Source organism: Accipiter gentilis, chromosome 1, assembly GCF_929443795.1.
Source record: "Accipiter gentilis chromosome 1, bAccGen1.1, whole genome shotgun sequence".
NCBI classification, from domain to species: domain Eukaryota; kingdom Metazoa; phylum Chordata; class Aves; order Accipitriformes; family Accipitridae; genus Astur; species Astur gentilis.
This window is the reverse complement of record NC_064880.1, coordinates 48,178,218-48,197,951: the sequence shown is the minus strand read 5'-3', so window position 1 is coordinate 48,197,951 and position 19,734 is coordinate 48,178,218. Positions and strand designations below refer to the sequence as shown.

The 19,734-nt window shown below is 39.0% G+C and overlaps 1 protein-coding gene across 1 annotated transcript in view; it reads right to left on the bottom strand.

Annotated features, from left to right (window-relative positions):
- The window catches only part of THSD7B (thrombospondin type 1 domain containing 7B), a 334,912-nt gene that overhangs the window by 273,496 nt on the left and 41,682 nt on the right, over positions 1-19,734 (bottom strand). Inside the window, exon 2 of the mRNA XM_049809853.1 lies at positions 1,610-1,703. The gene's annotated coding sequence lies outside the window, so the exon portion shown is untranslated. The remainder of the gene's footprint in view (positions 1-1,609; positions 1,704-19,734) is intronic.

Sequence of the window (19,734 nt, the reverse complement as noted above, 5' to 3'; positions counted from 1 at the left end):
CTCTGAATGCAGACCCCACGTCCAACATTTTAAGATCCCTGACAACTAGAATACCAAACCTGGAATTGTTTTAGCTCCATACCATGTGTGAACGTGGGATACGCAAAAACAACATGAGAAATGCAGGAGGAAAAGCAGAGAAGCCGGGGTTGCTTATCAGTAAACGATGAACGAGCCTAAAAGGGCAAACTAGACATTACTCTGGAATCTGGGATTCGCGTTTTAAGTCCCTGATCTTTGAGCTCAACCAGCAACCGGTTACTCCAGAGAGGTCTCTCTGACTAAGATATTTCAATTAAGCTCTCCAACACTTCAGATGAATACCAGTGCCGCGTTGTGATTGAGATAGGAATGTATCAAGTCCTGTTGCTGGAGCAGTATTAGACCATACAACTCATTAAAATAATCACTGTGCAGCACCAGAAGCAAAGAGGAATGTCTCTCTGGGCCTCCCATATGAAGCAGGAGCCCAACTCCTAAATGCCCGCTCCAGCGAACATCCACATTGCGTATATACCATGGAAAAGCTTCCAAAACAAGAGAGATTAAGAAAGGCATACAGCATAATAAAATCTTAAAAATTCTGATTCAGCCCAGTAATTCAAATCTCTGTTTCTCCCATACCAGAAGATTGCCAACCAGCCACTTACTTAGGCAGACTTTACATGAGTTTCAAGTTATTTTGGATTCATCCACATTCAAGTGGGAACAGATTTGAAATCTCAAAAAATGTTCATGGATGTGCCACATCAAACAAGACAGTTTCTGATGTAAATTTACATATTAATTTTTTCTTATGTAGTAACTTTTGTATTTATACCATGTTTAAATTCTCAACGTAGTTCTACTTATTAGTGACTAATCCTACTTTTATAGGTAAAAAAAATGTCACATCCGTATTAGCGTAAGGACAGCGATAACACCTGTCTTCCAGATTTGTCTTCATTGGCATAATCTTGGTGATTTTCATTAAAATTATCAGTTATTAGAAGTTTAGTCCAGAAAATTCTATTACATTCCTAACCTTATGAAAAGCAACATTGTCAGAATACATAATACACAGCATCATTCTTGATAAGAAACTGGAGATAAACCTGAAAATAGTACATATTGAATATACAGTAAAACTTTTAATTTCAAGCTGTATTTAAATTACTTTGAAACTGTTTCTATCATGATAAATTCATGCAATTATATTTAATCAGATATTGACTAACTACTGTGGAAGATACAACGTTATATCTGTTATCTGGTTTAGCTCATTCTTGTGTTTCAGATGAACAGCATTTCAGGCAAGACCTGAAAAACCATCAAGCTGACCAAATACAGTAATGCGGGCAAGGGACCAGATTTATTGCTTTGCTCAGGTCTTCTGGGTTAATTTAGTTCAAAATTCACACTTAATTCAGAATGCAACCTGCTGAGTCCCAACACATCGACAATGTAACGCAGACCACAAGTGGCCTCATAGGAAGCACAAGTGAAGCTCAGAAATCTTGAGCATCCTTCAGAAATGCGATGCAGCAGGGAAGCCCTCGGGGTGGGGGGAAGAAGGGCCCTCAAACATCCTGCAATGAAGGTTTTTTTGCCCATCTAGATGGCTGCTCACCTCACACAGAAGAGCTGAGGAGGAGCGACTCGCCCAGTGTCTTCAGCATTGCAGTTACCATCTGTGGCGGTCAGAAAACAGAGTCACTGACTTTCTGTCAAGGGAAAGAGAAAGAATTAGTGACACTGGCTCCAACACTGTTCACACCCAAAAATGCAAAACAAGGAAGGAAATTATTCAGATGCTCAGATTTAAGTACTGGAGGGAAGCCAGCACGCCCAGCCCTGCACAGACAGAGCTGAGCTGAATTGCAGGACAGCTCTCCAGGTCCAGAAGAATGCCATAAAAACAACATGACTTAAAACAGGTGGGGGCATGAAATGGCCAAATCCAAGGAAACCTCAGATAACAGCTGATAAAGACACCGAGATTTTTTAATGAAGCACCAGTAGCACTCATCAGCTGCTTTCTCAACACACTGCCTTCATCTCAGCATTCAAAGGGTCAGTAAGCAGCAGTAAATCCCTGGGAGTAGCAGCCTCCTGCCCAAAACAAGGGGGTTCACATATGTTCATTCTTTGGGCAGGACTACAAAGATAACTGGCTGCTGCTCCCCATGGAGCAAGAACAGAGATTACATTAAGTCAGAAAAAATAGAAATAAATTAGACACCATGAGACTGATTCTAATCTCACCCACCCCAGCAGAGCTCAGTAGAGTCCACTGATTTACACCACAGCAAAGCACAATAAAAATTTGTCTGTATATCTAGGTTTGTATAACACAATTTGGAACAGTAGCTGTTCTGTCCTGATACGATAAAAAATTATTGCACAGGCAACATATGCTATCTACAGAAACATGAATAAATTACATTATGAAGGCCACCAACACTTCACATCAAATTTAGTTGCAGTATATCTCAGCTCCCAAATGTGTCAGTGTGGCTAGCTGTAAATTGGCAAATATAGAGAAAAATGGAGGGAAAAAAAATGAAATTTACATTTTAAAAATTGACTTCACCAAGACGAGTCATGACTAAATTCATGCGATTGCTTAAATATGTTCAAGATATGTGTTTTACTCTGAAAAATATCTTGCTTTTCCAAAACTGATTATCTGCATTTATTCAATATCCTTTATAATACAGGCCTAGCCAATGAATAGTCTGCACTAACAGACTCTCATGAAATTAAATAACGAGGTGTTGTTTTCATATATTTGAAGGATTAGTCACAAGCATCCTTTTAATTTTGTTCGGTTTGTATGGAATCTTGTTCAGAAAAACAAGGATATCATATATTAGCTGTAATGGCTGGGAATACATAGGCACTCTTGAAAAGGCCACTTGCAAGTTTTCTAATGATCTTAACAATGCATTTACATTATCTAATCCACTGCTAATTCTCTTAATGACAGGATTGAATAAAACTAGTTTTAAATAACAGACTTCCATCTAGAAACCTACATTTCTACTGAAAACAAGGCATTCAAGTATAGTGTCAAAATGGTATAAATAAGTAAATACGCATACAGCTGACAAATAAATATCTTATTTCTGAAGTGTTCAAAATTTAATTTCATTTTCTACACCAATGAGATATCCAGCAGCCAAATCCAGGTCTAATCGTTGCTTAGCCAGGGAAAGGAAAAAGCCTCTGGGAAACTTGTCCCATTTTCCAGACGCTGCTTGGATAACCACAAGCTACAGATGTGCACTCTGAGGCAGATGTTTCCAAGTGACAGGCACTGTGTTAGTCCAAGGCACATCAGAGTCCTCAAAAGCATCCAACGCTGAAAGACAAAAGATTGATGGTCCAACTTTTACACCCCACTCTGCACGTATTGCACTGGTAGAGAAGGGACCAGTTGCTCTTTCTGCAAGTTTCCATGGGACAAAGAGGTTTCTTCAGTTGTTCTGCACCATTTCTGTGGTTTAGGTTTAAGTTCAGTCTGGCTCTGCTCCAACATGGAATTATACAGTATTTATTACAGAACTTAGAAAAAAAGATCAACTTAAACTGATCTAAACCTGAGACATGATTTCAACCTTGTCATACATCAATTAAATTCCCCCTGAGTTCACCGGGAGTTGTGACCTTCCCTGTCACAGGTAAATCTGACCTACTTTTTTTGTGTGAGAAGGGAATGCTGACAAGGACACCTGGGTAGCACCCTCCATTTAAAATGCATGATGCAATTAGAATAATCCCAAACACTTTAAATAGCAACAAAAAAAAGCAATTGCAGATCACATGCGTGGCCATAAATCGTTTGGCAGGTGTCTAGCACAAAGATAAGCATCATTAATCATGAATAAATTTTCTTAACACAAATGTAAGCAGTAATTATGCAACTGTTTGCCTACTACACACTGCACAAACCCACTGCTTGTGATATTCCAAGATAAACTGGATGTTTATAGCCTACTCTTTATCTTCACCAGTAAAATCTGCCTTGCCTTCTCAGAAAGCTGCTATCGAAAAAGCTAATTCTATTCTGTCCTAAAGCAGCAGAGTGCCTGGCCTGTAACAGCAAAGGCTGATCACCACAGACATGTGCTGCAGACCACCCCTGGGGGAGATATTTCAGAAAAAACACTAATGCTAGCGCTACAGGTAGTGAGGTTAATAAAATGAAAGTGTTTGCACGGTCACATACATCAAACTAGGAACAGACCTTCAGATGTAAGTGCCCATGACACAGGTTTATGTGCATACTGCCCAATTTTTTATTTAATGATGAACACAGTTACATTAAATTGCCTTTACTTCCATATGGAAAACAAACACCATATTCTTCCACTTAGACATTTGGAGAGAAAGAGTCTTCTGTTTAAAGTAGGGACACCATAAATTCATTCTACTTCCAACTGTGTCAGAAACCTCCTGTGCAAAAAGTCACTTAAGGTCACACTCCGATACTAATACTTGATTCTGCAAGCACTCCCCTTGATTTCAGCGGAGTGACTTTGCATATATGAGAACAGTAGCTTGATTTTCTATACCTCTACTTCTTCATCTGCAAACGTTAATTGAGAATATTTACTCTTTTTCCAGGAGCATTTTAGAAAATCCTGGATAAAAACACACAGCGTGAATGAGCTACATTTATACATCAGGTTGACAATTGCCTGACACTGTTTTTGTCCTAAGTGGTCACTCACCAGGAATCAAAACATTAAGCTCCACAATTCTTTAGTAATTTGCTACAATCACTCTAAGGATAAATAATGCCTGAACGAACATCTGGTGTTAACACATCTGCATATGGAAGATAACTCCAAACAACCAGCAGACAGTCCAACCCAGCCTGCTTTGGGCTGGGAGTAAGCCTGCATGACCTCCAGATCGACAAAGCTGAACATAAATTCACCTTGGTCCATTTTCATGTACAAACCTTAAACAACCTTCCTCAGGACTGAGTTGCCAGAAAGCTCAGTAGTTAGTCACCATCTTTACCAGTTATATTTGAAAGTTCAGGTATTTTGGTGACATCTATAGTCAAATAATAAGAATCTATTAATTATTTCATCTTTTTTCTTCTATTCAATCATATCTGCTTCACATCCCAAAGCTATGGAAGATTCTGGTGATTAAAAGCAAGAATATGATATCATTGTACTGCCAATGAATTGCCTCTTAACTTACATCGATTTGTTTGGGGTAAAACCCATGAATCCTAAGTTTTCCTGCTTCAGTTTTCATGCATCTTAAAAACATAACAAAAGCAGTTTTGAATTTAGAAGTTTATAATTAAAGTTAGCTAAGTGGATTATAATGAAAGATGTTCCAGCAAGGGAGCTCAAACTGATGCATTATGACTACATTAAAGAAAACACCAGAGAATAGACTTTCCATCAGTAGAACAACTTTAATTAAAACAGTGATAGAGCAGAACTGTTCTGTGAAACGATGCTGCTGTTACATCTCCTTCACTCTAAGTACTTCCAATGGACTCTACGGGAACACACTTGATTTGCAATAATAAAATGTATATGTGATTTCAGACTTTTCTGAGGAACCCAGTTCAGAAGATCAGTTAAATGTAGTTGAAGCAAAACTCGGTTCATTTGTACACAAACATGTATGGCTCACACTGCCAGCAGAGCAGGGAGATTTCAAAGTCAAGGATTCAAGAGTTTGTGAATGGCACCATCCTGATACTCCTCAGCTGCACGATCACACAGCCACCTACAGCCTCTGCACCCATCGAGAGCAGAATGAACGATGCTCACAATCAAGCAGCAGTCTGACACTGCCTTCTACAAAAATCATTCAGTATGAGCCAGTATGCAAGTGCCCAAGCGTTATCCAAGCCTTGGACTTCTCAATGGTATTTAACAGCCATGGACCTTTCGGTGCTTTTGGTGTTGTATCTTATCACTCAAAGTAGGCTAATTTACCTTCACAAATGTTGTTCAAGCTATTATCATACTCCTCGCAGCAGGAACAAGTACAGAGCAATTAAGATCAAAATGCTCAAGACTGTCAATAGGTTTCTCTTGTGAACTCAGGCATTGATTTTTTTCCGAGCAGCAGAACATGGAAAGCGTCCAATAACTTTTAAGTAACCTTTTCACACTGCTTGTGCACTTTCATATATTTAACTAAATACAAGAAAGGTTGTAGCAGCTCAAACCAAACATCTGCAAAGTCCCAGATCCTCCCTCCGACAGCAGAACGCTGCCAAATGCCCAGAGTGCGGTATAAGAACAAAGCATGTATAAATAATACTTCTCCCTATACCTTCCCAGCCTCCAACAAATTGTGGCTTCCATGCCTCCCGAGTCAGAAGATCTTTGCATCTGACAGCACTCTTATAAACTTATGGTGTCACATCCTGAACCTATGTAAGTTTGGGTTTCGGTTTGGTTTGGGTTTTTTATATAGGTTATGTATATAGCCTACATACGCCTAAACCTGGAGTCCTCCTCATGGCAGGCTTGTAAACCAGCACAGCAGAACACAGCCCAGAATAAGCTCGGTGATGTCTTCATGCTATAGCACATCCTTTCTGTAACAAAAAAAACTTTACAGCTTTGAGGGAAAAAAAGTTCCTTTTTGTTTATTTCTCAAAGGATAGAGAAAAGTTTGAGTCTATTATCAATATACTGTTCTGCTGTAGTTTATCATTGGCACTGGAAGAACTAAAGGTCCTTTCAAATTCAGCTATATTTAAGAATTGCTGTCACAGTTGCATAGATCCTGGATTACTGTTAAATTGCAATTAAGCAGACAAAGAGAAAGGGAGCTGGCACCACTTCCAATGCCATTTCAGTAAATGCTATTGCAAGTTGTTGTTCAAAGAGGATTACTCTCACTTCACTGGCAAAACACTGCATATAACGCACATTCAGCAGTATAATACCATTTGAAAACTAGTATTTGAAATTATTTTCCTTTAAGAGGCAAACCTGGAAATCAGACTCAGTAGAGAGCAAACTCCCTACTGTAGCAGCATGACCATTCACACTGAAAACGACAGAAAGCTTCAAAGTCACCAATTACAAGGCAGCAGAGTTTAAAAAAAAAAAAAAAAAAAAAAAAAAGAAAAGAAAAACACCTCATAACCTCTGCTGCAGGAACAACAGCAGATTTTCCTAGCATTCCCATTAAAGTGCTTTCAGTTCACAGAAATTAAATTGCTTTACTGCAGTGATTTTCTTCTGCATTCCGATATTACTTTATATTATTTGACATTAATACAGCATTGCAGGCTGTAGGTCAGGTGGGTTTTTTTCTCCTCACTGGAACATGGCCACCACACAGAGTTTATCAATCTTAAACACAAGGTCAAAATAATACGATCAAGTACCACCAAGCATATGAGCTCAACAAAGACTTGGGCTCTGCTTAGCAGGGGAAGGACCATCTGCTTCCGTGCCACAGGACTGGCATATCTGAAGCTTATCACCAGTTCAAATTGTTATATTCTACCCTTGTATGGAACAACCAGAGCAACCAAGGAAGGGCATGCACACACCCAAGCATCTGACCAAACAAGTTAACTACAGCTAGGCAGGAAAACGTTACAGTTCTAACTTGTTATTCAGTTCTAGGGAGAGTATGTGGGGTTCAGTTTTGAACCTCTAAATATTGGTGACTGTGGCTAAAATAACACTGCTCCTGTACACAGAAATATGCAGAGGCCAACTTCAATACTTCTTCAATGTATGAAGTTTTTCTTCTGCTGTAACACTTACATTAAGAATAATTTCTTTCCCACAATATTCGTACCTCTATTTGTATGTAGTCATTATTACTTTGCCATTTGCACTACCTAGCTCTAGCCTATACCCAAATGAGCTAATATGAAGAGGCACACACACATCCACAAGATAAATTCCATTTCAAAAAACTCATTTCCAAAGTGCTGAAATAAACATTTATTCCAATGCATCCTCTGTCATCAGCTGTTTATTTCAGTGCACCAAAGTACAAACTCATAGGAAAGGAGAAAATATGGAGCACAATGCAATGCAAACACTATACCACTCCAGAAACATGCAGGCTCTACAGAGAGCACAGTTAATCAGACACTGACACTGTAGTTCTTAATTTCCTATCAAACATCACCAGTGAAGTCTTGTGATGAAGTCTCCTACAACCAAGGCTTCATCACTTCTACAGAATAAAAACCTGCATAAATCAGGTCCCACATAAGAATACATACTTGAAATAATTATAGCTAGAGCTGTCAAAATAAATTAATCAATTTTGTGATGCCTTACTATTGATTCATTCATTTTCTTTCCATTCACTTTGCAACAGATGTCCCAGTCATTGCTGCCAATTGGCCCAGGCAGACAGTGTAATAAAAGGGTTAAGAAAAAAATGATAGTGGTTTAAAAAAAAAAAAAAAGACACCGTGAAAGCTGAACACACATGGAAAAAAAAGAGTGACACCGGGATAAAGAAAATGCACAGATGCCAGCGTGCACATGCTGCGCTCTGAATCCAGCTTTTGCTAACTGCCATACAGACCTACTCCAACACACCAAGAGTAACACAGTGTAATAATACACAGCTTGCACTGAAAAGAAGCATTTGGTTTTTAGGTGGAATTTATTTTCAGAAATGCACAAGCTACTGCTTATACCAAACTTCCTCACAGCACCGTGCGAGGGACTTCAGGGAAGGCTTCACAGACCTCATTTCCCCCCTGCAGCGGTAGTACCTGGCGAAAACGTGCCTCCACAGAAGATGCACACAGCAGCCAAGAGCTCGTATCATCACATCACATCGCCTCCTCCGGGGTGGAAGAAACACTAGGCACGCGCTCCGGCTCAGAACCTGGCATTAGGATGCATGCCTGAAACTCGGGCATTCCCAGGCACTTTACAAGAGCTGCACAACTAGGTGTAGGAATGTTTTTCATAGCATAAACCATTAATAACATCTACACATTTATTTACAAGGGAACTTGCTTTCACCCCAAGGTTAACTATGCACGACAACAACAAAAACACCAAATTGCCATAAGGGCAGTTAGAAAGAATGATACTAACCTTTAAAGCAGTTGGAGCAACCAGTTGAGTGAAGCTACATATCTATTTAAAAATTTTGTCATTGTTACCTTTTTCATTCCCATTTCTTTTCCCCTGTAGCTGGTTATAGTCACTCACTGTATTTTATCACATTGGAAAGTCTAATCTCTTTAGGGTGAAAAATACATTTGCCCTGAATACAATATAATACGATTCACACAGGGGTCCCTGACACTATTGCAGTATTGATACGGAAAAATAATCATAATGATACCAACCGATAAAAGCCCTCAGCGTAATATTATTTAAGCAAGGTCAATTGCCCATGCAGGTTTTTCTTACCAGAGTTCACGTTACATCACTGGTCCCATCATCCTGACCTTCCCTGCTGTCATCCCCATTACAGTTCAATTAACAGAGGAGTCCTGCAGTGGCTTGATGAGCATCTGCTGCCTCTACCCGGCAGTAATTCAATAAGGATACGCCATAGGAAGAGATAATGAGAAGTCAGCCCAGTTGTTCTATCTCGCCCCAGGAGAGGAGATGAGTTTTGTTTATGGGAAAGAGCGTGACCTATGAAAATTATCAGTTAATTTCATATTTCAGTGCTTCAACGTGCTACTGGTAACTTCAAGTGTTCTCTGGTTTCTCTGTTGGTGCAGCCCACAAGGACCCAGAATCGGTTTTTCTGGTGGGTCCCTGATTAACAACCCTTCCCACGCTGAAAGGATACATCTTCCTCAAAGCTTTTTCCTCTTTGCCAGTTCTACCAAAGGAACAGTTTCTACTCGTGCATTCAGCAGTGGTAGGTCTGAATAAAAAAATTAAACACCTGAGCATAGAAAATGGGCCAAAACTACTACCAAAGTAATTCAGAGAGAATGAAATTCACACCCACATCAAACCTGGGTGAAACACTTTCACAAAACCATAATCTCCTAGGTTCTGTTACACTGCAGATAGTATCAGCCTGGGTTTTCTCTCCCTGCCCCACAGAACTCAGTTATCAATACTATCAAAATTATCCATGTAAAGTGAAGTGACCACCTCCTCCTCCAAATTCCGGTGCTTCCTCCATTTCCTTCTGCACCTTTCCTGCAGAGTCCCCCCCTCCCTTAACTCCCACCTACCCTCTCTAACTCTCCTGTTGCTCTAGGAACAACTATTCCATCACTAAAAACCCAGAGCCACCTACAGTCCCTTCAACTCCTACTCCACCACAACTTCTCGCAGTGACTATTTGAGGGACATGCCTCTGTATTGTCTCCTGTAGAGCTATGGATCAAACAGTGCTGGAAATGTTGAACCTCTCTGCCTCCACTCTTGAGATTTCAAATTTCTTCTGCTACTTCCCACATTTCTCCTCTTCTGAGTACCGAGGACAACTACATGCTTCTTTCTACACAGCTTCCATTGATGTTCAAACTTTGAACAGCTCCTCTGTCACCCAGTTTCCTTTGGCTCACTCCTTCTAAACCCCACGTTTATTCTCACCGACCACAGCTTCCTGGGTAGGACGTATTTTGCCTTGAGATTGTAATGTCCTCATCTGTTTTGCAGCCTTATTTCAACAATCTTATTCACTGAAACAGGCATTTTCAAGTTGATTTCAAAAACAGTTTTCTATTTTATGTCTCCTTAGTATCGTTAAGGTACAGATTTACTGAAGAAGAGGACAGGCAAGAGAGGAGAAAAAAAGAAGATACATTTCCTCCCCAAGCTCTGCTTCTGTAACGTGGTCAGTGAACCACAGTGAATTTACGTGGCTGCACAGTCCTATTCCTCCACAAACACGGCTTAGTTTCTCTCAGGATCAGCTTCATTTGAGACACATCCCTTCCCATCACACAATCATCTGCACTGCACTGAGGACTGCTCACCTGCTCTGACCACTCTTGTCTGTGAGTACGGTCATCAGGTCCGCTCATTCTTCATTCGTAGGCCAATCCAGGTTGGCAGGTCCCTACCTCAGGAGGTCTCTAGTCCAGCCTTCTGCTCAAAGTAGGATCAGACAGCTACGAATCACGGAAGACATTCTACATTGTCTCCAACAGTTTTATTTTGCTTCTACTTCCCACCAGAAAACTCAGTCTACCAAGCTCACGCCAAGCGACATCAGATCTCAAGTTGTAGTTCACCTCCTGCAAGCCCTACAACCAGGCAGCTTTTCCCCCATTTCACTGTAATTCTCTTCTCTTTACTCAGTTCTGCCATCTCTTTCTGCTCTTCAGTTTAATCACCTGCTGCACACCTACTCCTGGCTGCCTTTTCCTTAAACCTCAATCCCTTTCCACCCTCTGCCTCTAATTCTTTCCCGTAATAAACTAGCTGATTTCTCCCAAAAGATAACAGATATAATTTCATTACATTTACCACCTTTTCTCAGCTTAGTTTCTTACCCCTTTTCTCAACCTACAATATTTTGTTCCTTCTCCTAACTAGCCCTTTGTTCACTTGCATCTCCCCTCTCCTGTTTTCTGATTCCCTTGGGTCATTTTCATGCCTCCCACACTTTCTCCTCTATTGTTTTCTGGTTTGTTTTTTTTTTTTCCCCTCTGGAAAAGCTTAGAGAGGAAACACTACAGACATGCTACATTATATCCAAAATAGGACACTATAAGAATTTTAGAGTTGCATATAATAAGCATTTAAGAAATGCTAGAATTAAAGTCCCCTTGCAGGAATGTATTAAGATAGTCAGGTTTCATGATTACATCTATTTTTATCATATTACTAAAGCCTATATTAAAAAGCAATTTAAATCTATCTTTGACTCCTTTTATCTATTCATCACACTTGCTTTCAACCCTCTCTTAAAGCCTTACTCATCCTCCTTTCTGAAACAACCAGAAAGTACCTGTAAATATCCAACAACTGCAACTACAGGAAATGTTATTTACTTCACTCTTAATAGCTATGTGTACCATTGAAAAAAAAAAAACAACCAGATTTGTATTTTCTATATGAGGTTAAATAACTTAAAATTTAGTAAACACACTATGGACTAGTTTCCATCTGGTTAAAGATGGAAGATAGACAGAGAGACAGATAGAAAGATAGACAGATCCTGTACAACAAATGCTACCAAATCAGTTAATGATGTTCACTGGCTACTTATGTTTTAATTTGATTAAAATTATTATTTTATTATTATTGCTTTTATTATTAATAGCAAAGTAAACATATATGGTTTAGTCATACTGGGCACAACTGTAAGCTGCAAGCAAGGAATATAAAAAACTCTTTCAGGGGAAGGACCGAGAACAACTCGCACGGTGCCAAGATGGGGCCAACAGGAGTATTTTATGAACATAATAGTCAAAAGGAGACTGCCCAAAGTTCTCAATTCCAATTGCCCATACTGGACTTGCACTTTGTCCACTGGAGTTTGTGATGGCTACAGTATACTAGGACATCACCTTTTTAAAAAGACATAGAACAACACATTTTTCATACCAATCAAGGTAAACTCGTCAGACTTTCGGAGTTAATATAATTTACTGCCCACTTTTTCCCCCTCCATCTACTTCACTTTTCCAAATTAGGTTAATTAGTAAGTCGACTAATGCATAAAAGCTTTTGTAATAGCATACACAGATAGATGTTTACCAGACTTTAGCCTTCATTTTCCATGTGTTTCAGAATTTAAATAAAAATTGAGTCAACCTTCAGGACAAACTGGTGCTGGCAGAAGTCCTCTTTGTAGATTTACACTTAGAGAGATTAACAGCTTCTGCAGTGAAATGGCTGTACTTTAAACTGAATAAAATTCTCTGTTGATAGCTTCCCAAGTCTCATACATTCTTGCTCACTGAAAGTATTTGAGACTGCTACTATAAACACTTTCAATATTAACATCTGCATCCATTCCCAGGCTGGTATTCCACATTATCTGAATTATTTTATCCTACTGTAGCATTTTCTTCCTTCAGAAAGACGGGAATTTGAACTAAATACAGGACTTGATAGTAGCAGTAACCCAATATATCTGATTACATAAACAAATCTAAAATAAAATTATAATTTAAATGGCAGAAGTAAACATATTGCAAGCCCTGGGTATTACTTTAAAAATTGGTCTACCGGACAATATTTGGCAGAGGCAGCACAAGAGCTGCGTCATAATTTTGCATTTTTTTTTTTTTCCTTATGTGGTAAAACTAGCGAGAAATGGGGTTACTACTAAAGTTAGAACTCCATTTACTATGTAATTTTTCTTCAGTACATGAGTCTTTTTTTTAAAGGACAGCAATTGCTTTGAGTTATACAAAAAGATTGGTCTGTAGAAAGTGGAAAATGTCTCCTGTCCTACTTTCAAGATTGGGATTTTGTCATGCCAGCAATTGTTTTGTAGGATCATTCCATCTCTAAGACAATGGAAAAAACCCCGAGAATTTCTTGTCCTGTGGGAAGAGTTTCCCCTGACTTACAGGAAAATGCACATTTGCAAATATAAATACACTTAAAATCACAGGCTCTACTTTTCCTCTACTTGTTACTTTTCCTGCTAGACAAAATTAGCAGTGATTTGGACTCAGTATCAATGAATGCTGAAAGCAACTTGGCATTCTTTTGCCAAGGACCTCCATAAACTGCGGTTCAGCAAAATAAGACAATATTCTTATTGTGTGTAAGAGCTCAATTAAATCATCATTTTAACATAATCCTATTTAGTAGCTGTCACGTTTCCTGTTCTGATGTTAGTTATGTTAATGTCTTAAAAAAAAAAGGAAGCAAAAATACAGATGTGGAAGGGAAGGATAGGAGACAGGAAAATGCAGCTTCTGTTTCACTGAAGATCATTTGATGGGGAGAAAAAAAAAGCAAGAAAAAAAAAAACCACCAAAAAAACCAAAGAACCCAAAACCCAGAAACAGCTTACAGTAGAACATAAAACCCACACAGTTTTTCTGGACCCCAACCTGTTCTAACGAACACGATATGAATTGTGAATTGAGAAAGACCACTCTAACCAAAGGCTTTCAAGCCATTTTCAAAAGTTTGCCTGCTTCCAACTGCAATACTTACTTAGGGGTAAACACCTTGCTAAAGAAATCAATGATTATTATGACAAACATACAAAAAAACCACACAAGAGGGCTATAGGAACACCTCTCAAATGCACACAGTTCTTTATACATGAGAGACTAATCTCCCAAAGTACTATGTAAATTGGCTAAGCTTAAAAGTTGCATTTAAAATTATCCTCAATATCCATTACAAAAGAAAGGCACCTACTCACTGATAAAACTACCTACTGATAAATTAGCAATTGTAATAAGGGACTGTGAAAGCTAAGGTAAATTGATTGTTGTTCCTAATTTTCTCTTTATTTTAATCCAAAACTCTACAAATTTCAAGAAATAAAAGTACAGGCAAGAGGGTGAGCAAAAAGCTTGACTGCCATATAAAACATCTAAAAATAGCGTTTCAGTGTATTTCCATATGCTGGAAGTAGCAAAGAATATCATCTATATAAATCTATTCCTAGCAGAGGTTTTCAGCAGCATCCAAGACTTGAGAATCAATTGTAAATTTGTATTTTAGAATAATCAATAAGAAAAAGTACAAGTCACACTTACACAATATGCAGCATTTAGCAGGAAGATACAGCCATGCACCATCTAATACAAAATATATAGAGACATTATTATAAGCAATATATTTTTAATCTTATGGAATTTACTTGGGAAGAACATAAAAAACCGGTTTTTAGAATATCGCTTTATTTTAACAGTTTTGTTAGCGACGTAAGACATTGCCAAGGCTCTGGGTCCAGAATACATCCGACTGATCTGGCTGGTCCTGATGCCCCCAGGGGCACAGATGGCACCTATACACACAAAAGGGAGCATTTACTGTGCAGATCACTGTGACGTGCAAACACCTTCAGCAGATGAAAAGCAGTATTGAAATATCAACGCATAACCTACTTTCAGATGAACGAGCTGTCGGTACGAGTGAAAAAGGCAGGTTCATAGCTACACTAGACTGTACAGGAAAAGCTGGAGACTCCTTTGCCAAGACCACCTTGGGAGTAGGTCGTCTCGCCAAAGCCACGAGGACCCTCCAAACTCAGATCAATGTTGTCAGTTCTCACTGAAGTGGCTGCCACTTTCAACACTTGATAGTCCCTGGACTCCATGGGAATAAGTGACAGATGTCACATCTCCCAAGAGTGAAGAGATGATAGCGTATACTCGGGAAGGGAGGAACTGATGGCCAACTCAGAAGTGTTTCTCTTGCTTGCGAGCTAAATCAATACCTGGTGTATGAACTGGAAAAAAGCATTTAAACCATGAGGGAACTTTATGCAGACACTGATTTACTATCTTATACCAAGAAAAGAAGAAGAAAAATATATTTTTTTTTAAAAAAAAAAAAAAAAAAAGGAGTTCTCTATTTCTGGTTTAGGCCAGTTACTGCCAGATATTTGAGTGATGATCCTGAGAAATGACTGCATCTCTAACAAAACTCATAATGGCATCAGAACTAGACTGAGCGAAATTGTCTTATTCTAATGCCAGTTTGTCTTCCAGGTAATCAAAGCAGCACTGCATTCAGCCAGCAACTTGTCTAAACAATTCCCACTGCAAACCGGTGCAGTGAGAAAGGCTACGAGACCCAAATTACTGCACAGCCACAAAGGTGAATATGAGATAAAATACAAGCAGGGACCTGCCACAAGAGGACACAGACAATTATTTAAAGAAAATGCCTATCCATGAAGCTCCCCACGGAGAGTCTATGTAATATGGGACCACATCCAATGAGGCACAGAACAGAACCTGGTTAAATAAGAAGGGAAAGAATAATTAGGAATTGTTGAAGTAGTACCTCGGGCTACAGAAAAAAAACCCCAACAATTTGTTTTTGGTTTGGGGTTTTTTTTCAGTAAGACAACAGAAGAGCCGCCGTGCCTTAAGCAAGCCCCTTGCTGGGGGGGGTGACGCTCGGTGGGTGCAGTGGCAGAGCCCACCCTTACACACCGGGAAAAGGAACCACTAAGACCCCAAAACGCGACAGCGGCAGCGCTCCAGGCAAGGGAAGATCTTCAGATTAGAGGCAGCAGGACTCTGACCCTCTATAAGTGTAAGGTGCATAACTTGAGAAGAAACCTCACCAGGCCTCTCAGGCATGAACGTGCCAGGTAAATAGCTACATACCAGCTCCAGTGAATCTACTCAACATTTACCTGTGTAGATGTTTTATTTCTTAGCAACTTAACACATGCTAGACATACCATGCACACTGCACTGCAAAACGGTGAAGCTTAACGTTATCAGTGATTTTGTACAGAACAAAGGCTTCAATTTTAGTGGTATTTCAGTGGATGCTTTACGCACTCAAAATGATACATAGACACTGAAACACTGGAAGAACACTGTTCATTTTCCTCACTTATTTGTTGTATTAAATATCGTTGCTTATTAAAGCAATTATTAAAACAACCTGTAGAGGGAAATAAGTCAAAAGTACTGACTTTCCCTTTTTTCTCCTCCCATGAGCTGCCAGCTTTTTTCTCTCACATACCATTTCTCACCAGAGAAGAATCAGGAGTTGCTCTCAGAGCTAAAAATAAACATATTATTCTATGAACACAGGTTCATTAGGAATGAAGTTACAGCACAGCGATATAATTCTTTCTGCTTTTGTACATCTATACTTTTCTAAGTGTACCCTCACCCAAGTCTATACTTTAACATCTCTTCAAACAAACCCACCAGAAGCTGCTTACCATGTTTCCATTTCAATACAGAAAAGTTTCTGTAAATTCAAAATCCTTTCAAAAATTGTTTACTACTGTTTTATTAATTTCTGAACAAATGAACAGCTACCTGTTTTCCTGCAAACTTTTAAAATTTTGTTTTCTCTAATAAATACTGACACCATTTAAGTAGGTCCCAATGCACATCCTGCCTAATTTCCTGCATTAAATAGGCCAAAGAACCATCCTGAAAATAATCTGCATCCAGGCTGTAACTTCTACTAAAGCTATGATATGTATTTTAAATATGGATATGACCTTTAAAGTGTCAAGAGCTGGGGGGGGGGGGAAGTTTTATATCTACGTAAGTTGTACTTGTAGTTAACCATCACTTACAGCTATAAATTTGATCTTAAAGTACTAAACAAACAAAAATATATGCAAGCAGTGAACCCCGTCCCTTCTCTACCTTTCCATTCCAATATAGCAGTATGAGTCTGACTGCTGAACAAAATCACTGGGGGGGGGGGGGCGGAAATCACTGCAACCTTTTTAGCAATACTCTCAAATGTGAGCAGTGATTTCAGATGCCCCTTACAGGACACAGTAAATGGGCTGGGATTGCAGAAAGCAGGTGATGAGAATCTCCAGAAGCCAGCTTCTTTTACAGGCATCTCAGAGAAATGAAAAAGAAATGTATCCAAAATTATTCACATTACATATACTATTGCAAGTTCTCTTCTGATTGCCTTAGGGGAGTTAAAACAGCAGCCTGTGAAAAGTAAGTGTCCATCAGGCTCGTTGTGATTTCCAGACACACTCAAAAAAAAAAGGTTATGCTTATATATAATCCCGACATGTCAAGTGTTATTTGGGGATATAAAAAGACATTGTAAGTATCTTAATAAAAGCTATTATGTATTGCTATGGGATATGAAAAATATTAAGATAGATTAAAAATGTTTAAAAAAAAAAAATACGAGCTTGTGCAAGGGCCTAAGCTTCTGTGAGGAAGTGACTCCATTCTGAAAGGATCCAGTTCAAAGACTGTACTAGACGGAAAAGAGGGCATGTTAATGGAGACAAACTGTACAAAAAAATTATGTCTAGACAAATCTGATGCATGCACTTCTTAATTAGTGTAGTATATATGAATTTTTCATGACGAAAACTTCAATTTCTTTCAAAAAAGAAAATCAGTATGAATTAAAAGCTCTCCCTAAATCTTTCTTTGAAAGACTACAAGGAGCACTACATAAACCCTGTTTCAAAGGAATTTACCCCATTTGATACAAAATATTACAATACTGGACCTGATTCTGCTGTCACTGAACTCAAATGACATTTGTTAGCATTTTAATCCACTTCAAAAACAAGTTCCTTGGTTAAAATTCTTTTTACTTTATTTCCAGAAGGAAAACTGCGTTTCTGGATAAAGCCCTGGAATATGTAATGTATGCAGATGAGCAGACCTATACATAAAATACACTCATTAATGTACTTATTAAATGTGTTCATTAATAACATTCCGTCTCCCGCACCCTCTTAGAAAATCATAGCAAGAATACATGTATATCTTGAACCAAAGTGCAAAGAAGGAAAAAAAAAATCCAGCAGAAAACCTCCAAATCTTTAACAGCAATTTTCTTCTGATTCTGAAAGAATTTAAGAGTCTCGCGGAAACTAAAGGTTTTTCCTAGAACCGTAGCTGCAAAGAGCAATGAGCAGACACACACAAACCAACAGAGATAATAAATTTGGGTCTATCCTAAAACCGCATGAAGTCACCTTGCAGGAAATGAACTATAACCCATACCGTAAAGATGTGTTTACTTTTTTAGACTCCGAATCACACCAGGTTCCCATGCTCACACATGCATCAGCCTCATCTACAAAAAAAAAAAAGCAACACATGAAGTACCTTGTCTTCACATACGCTCTCTTCTTAAATCAAGCAGCTCTGTTGCTTAACGTGACTCCTCATTGTCTCAGTGTCTTGAACAGAAAAGTGGCCTTTTATACCTCTGCAGTTGGGTTTCTAAGGTAAAATACAGTACTATGGAAATTATCAAAATGAAATCTAAACGGCAGCTACCCATTCTCCTTGCGAAAAGGTATGGTCTCATTTTAAAAGCAATTAATTCAAATAAAATCCCATCAGAAAGAAAAATTGCAAATTTTTATTTCATTTAAGGTTTTACCTAATTAAGAAGGTGTCCCATGGATGTACTGAAACCTGGATTTGTATGTATGCTCCCTAGATGGCCCCCCCTCTTCCCTCCAGTTTCCGATACAATCTCAGCTGTCTCATCATCTCACCAGTGCCTCCAATCCCTTCTCATACCCCTCACTCTCCTTGTCCTTCCACAGGTCCTGCAGCACCTCCAGCTTCAACCCCAACAACCAGCCCAGCAAGGTGCAGCATTTCCTGCAGCTGGCTCCACACCGTACACACAGATATCGGCAACAGATGGGATGCTCACCACACATGTTGCAGCCTTCCCATCCGTAGGAGCACTCATTATTTCATTACATATACAGAAATATAATTGCCTTTGAGACATCTACCCATCTATGAAATTTGGTTTGGACTGTGCAGCAGACTGAGCAGGGGCACTCACAATCCAGGCTAAAAATAAAATTTAATAATACATTATACACAAGCTCATAATCAAATAGCATATATAATTCCACAACACATTCCATATTATTTGATACGAAATTGATTGTCTGCAACTGGCGTGGTACGAGATGTCCCAACTAAAAATAAGCACCCTTGCTATAACAGGGGAAGAAAAATGCCTCCATAAATATTCCTCTTACAGTCCACCACTACTTTGCTTCTTTTCCAGATCTATACATCATGCTATTATATGAGAATCTCCTTTATCTCAGAAGAGGAAGTTTTCTGCCTTGCACGGCTGCAACACAAAAACTGCAACCGTCATCCTGAATGCATCCTAAGGGATGCTCAGAAATCCAACAGAA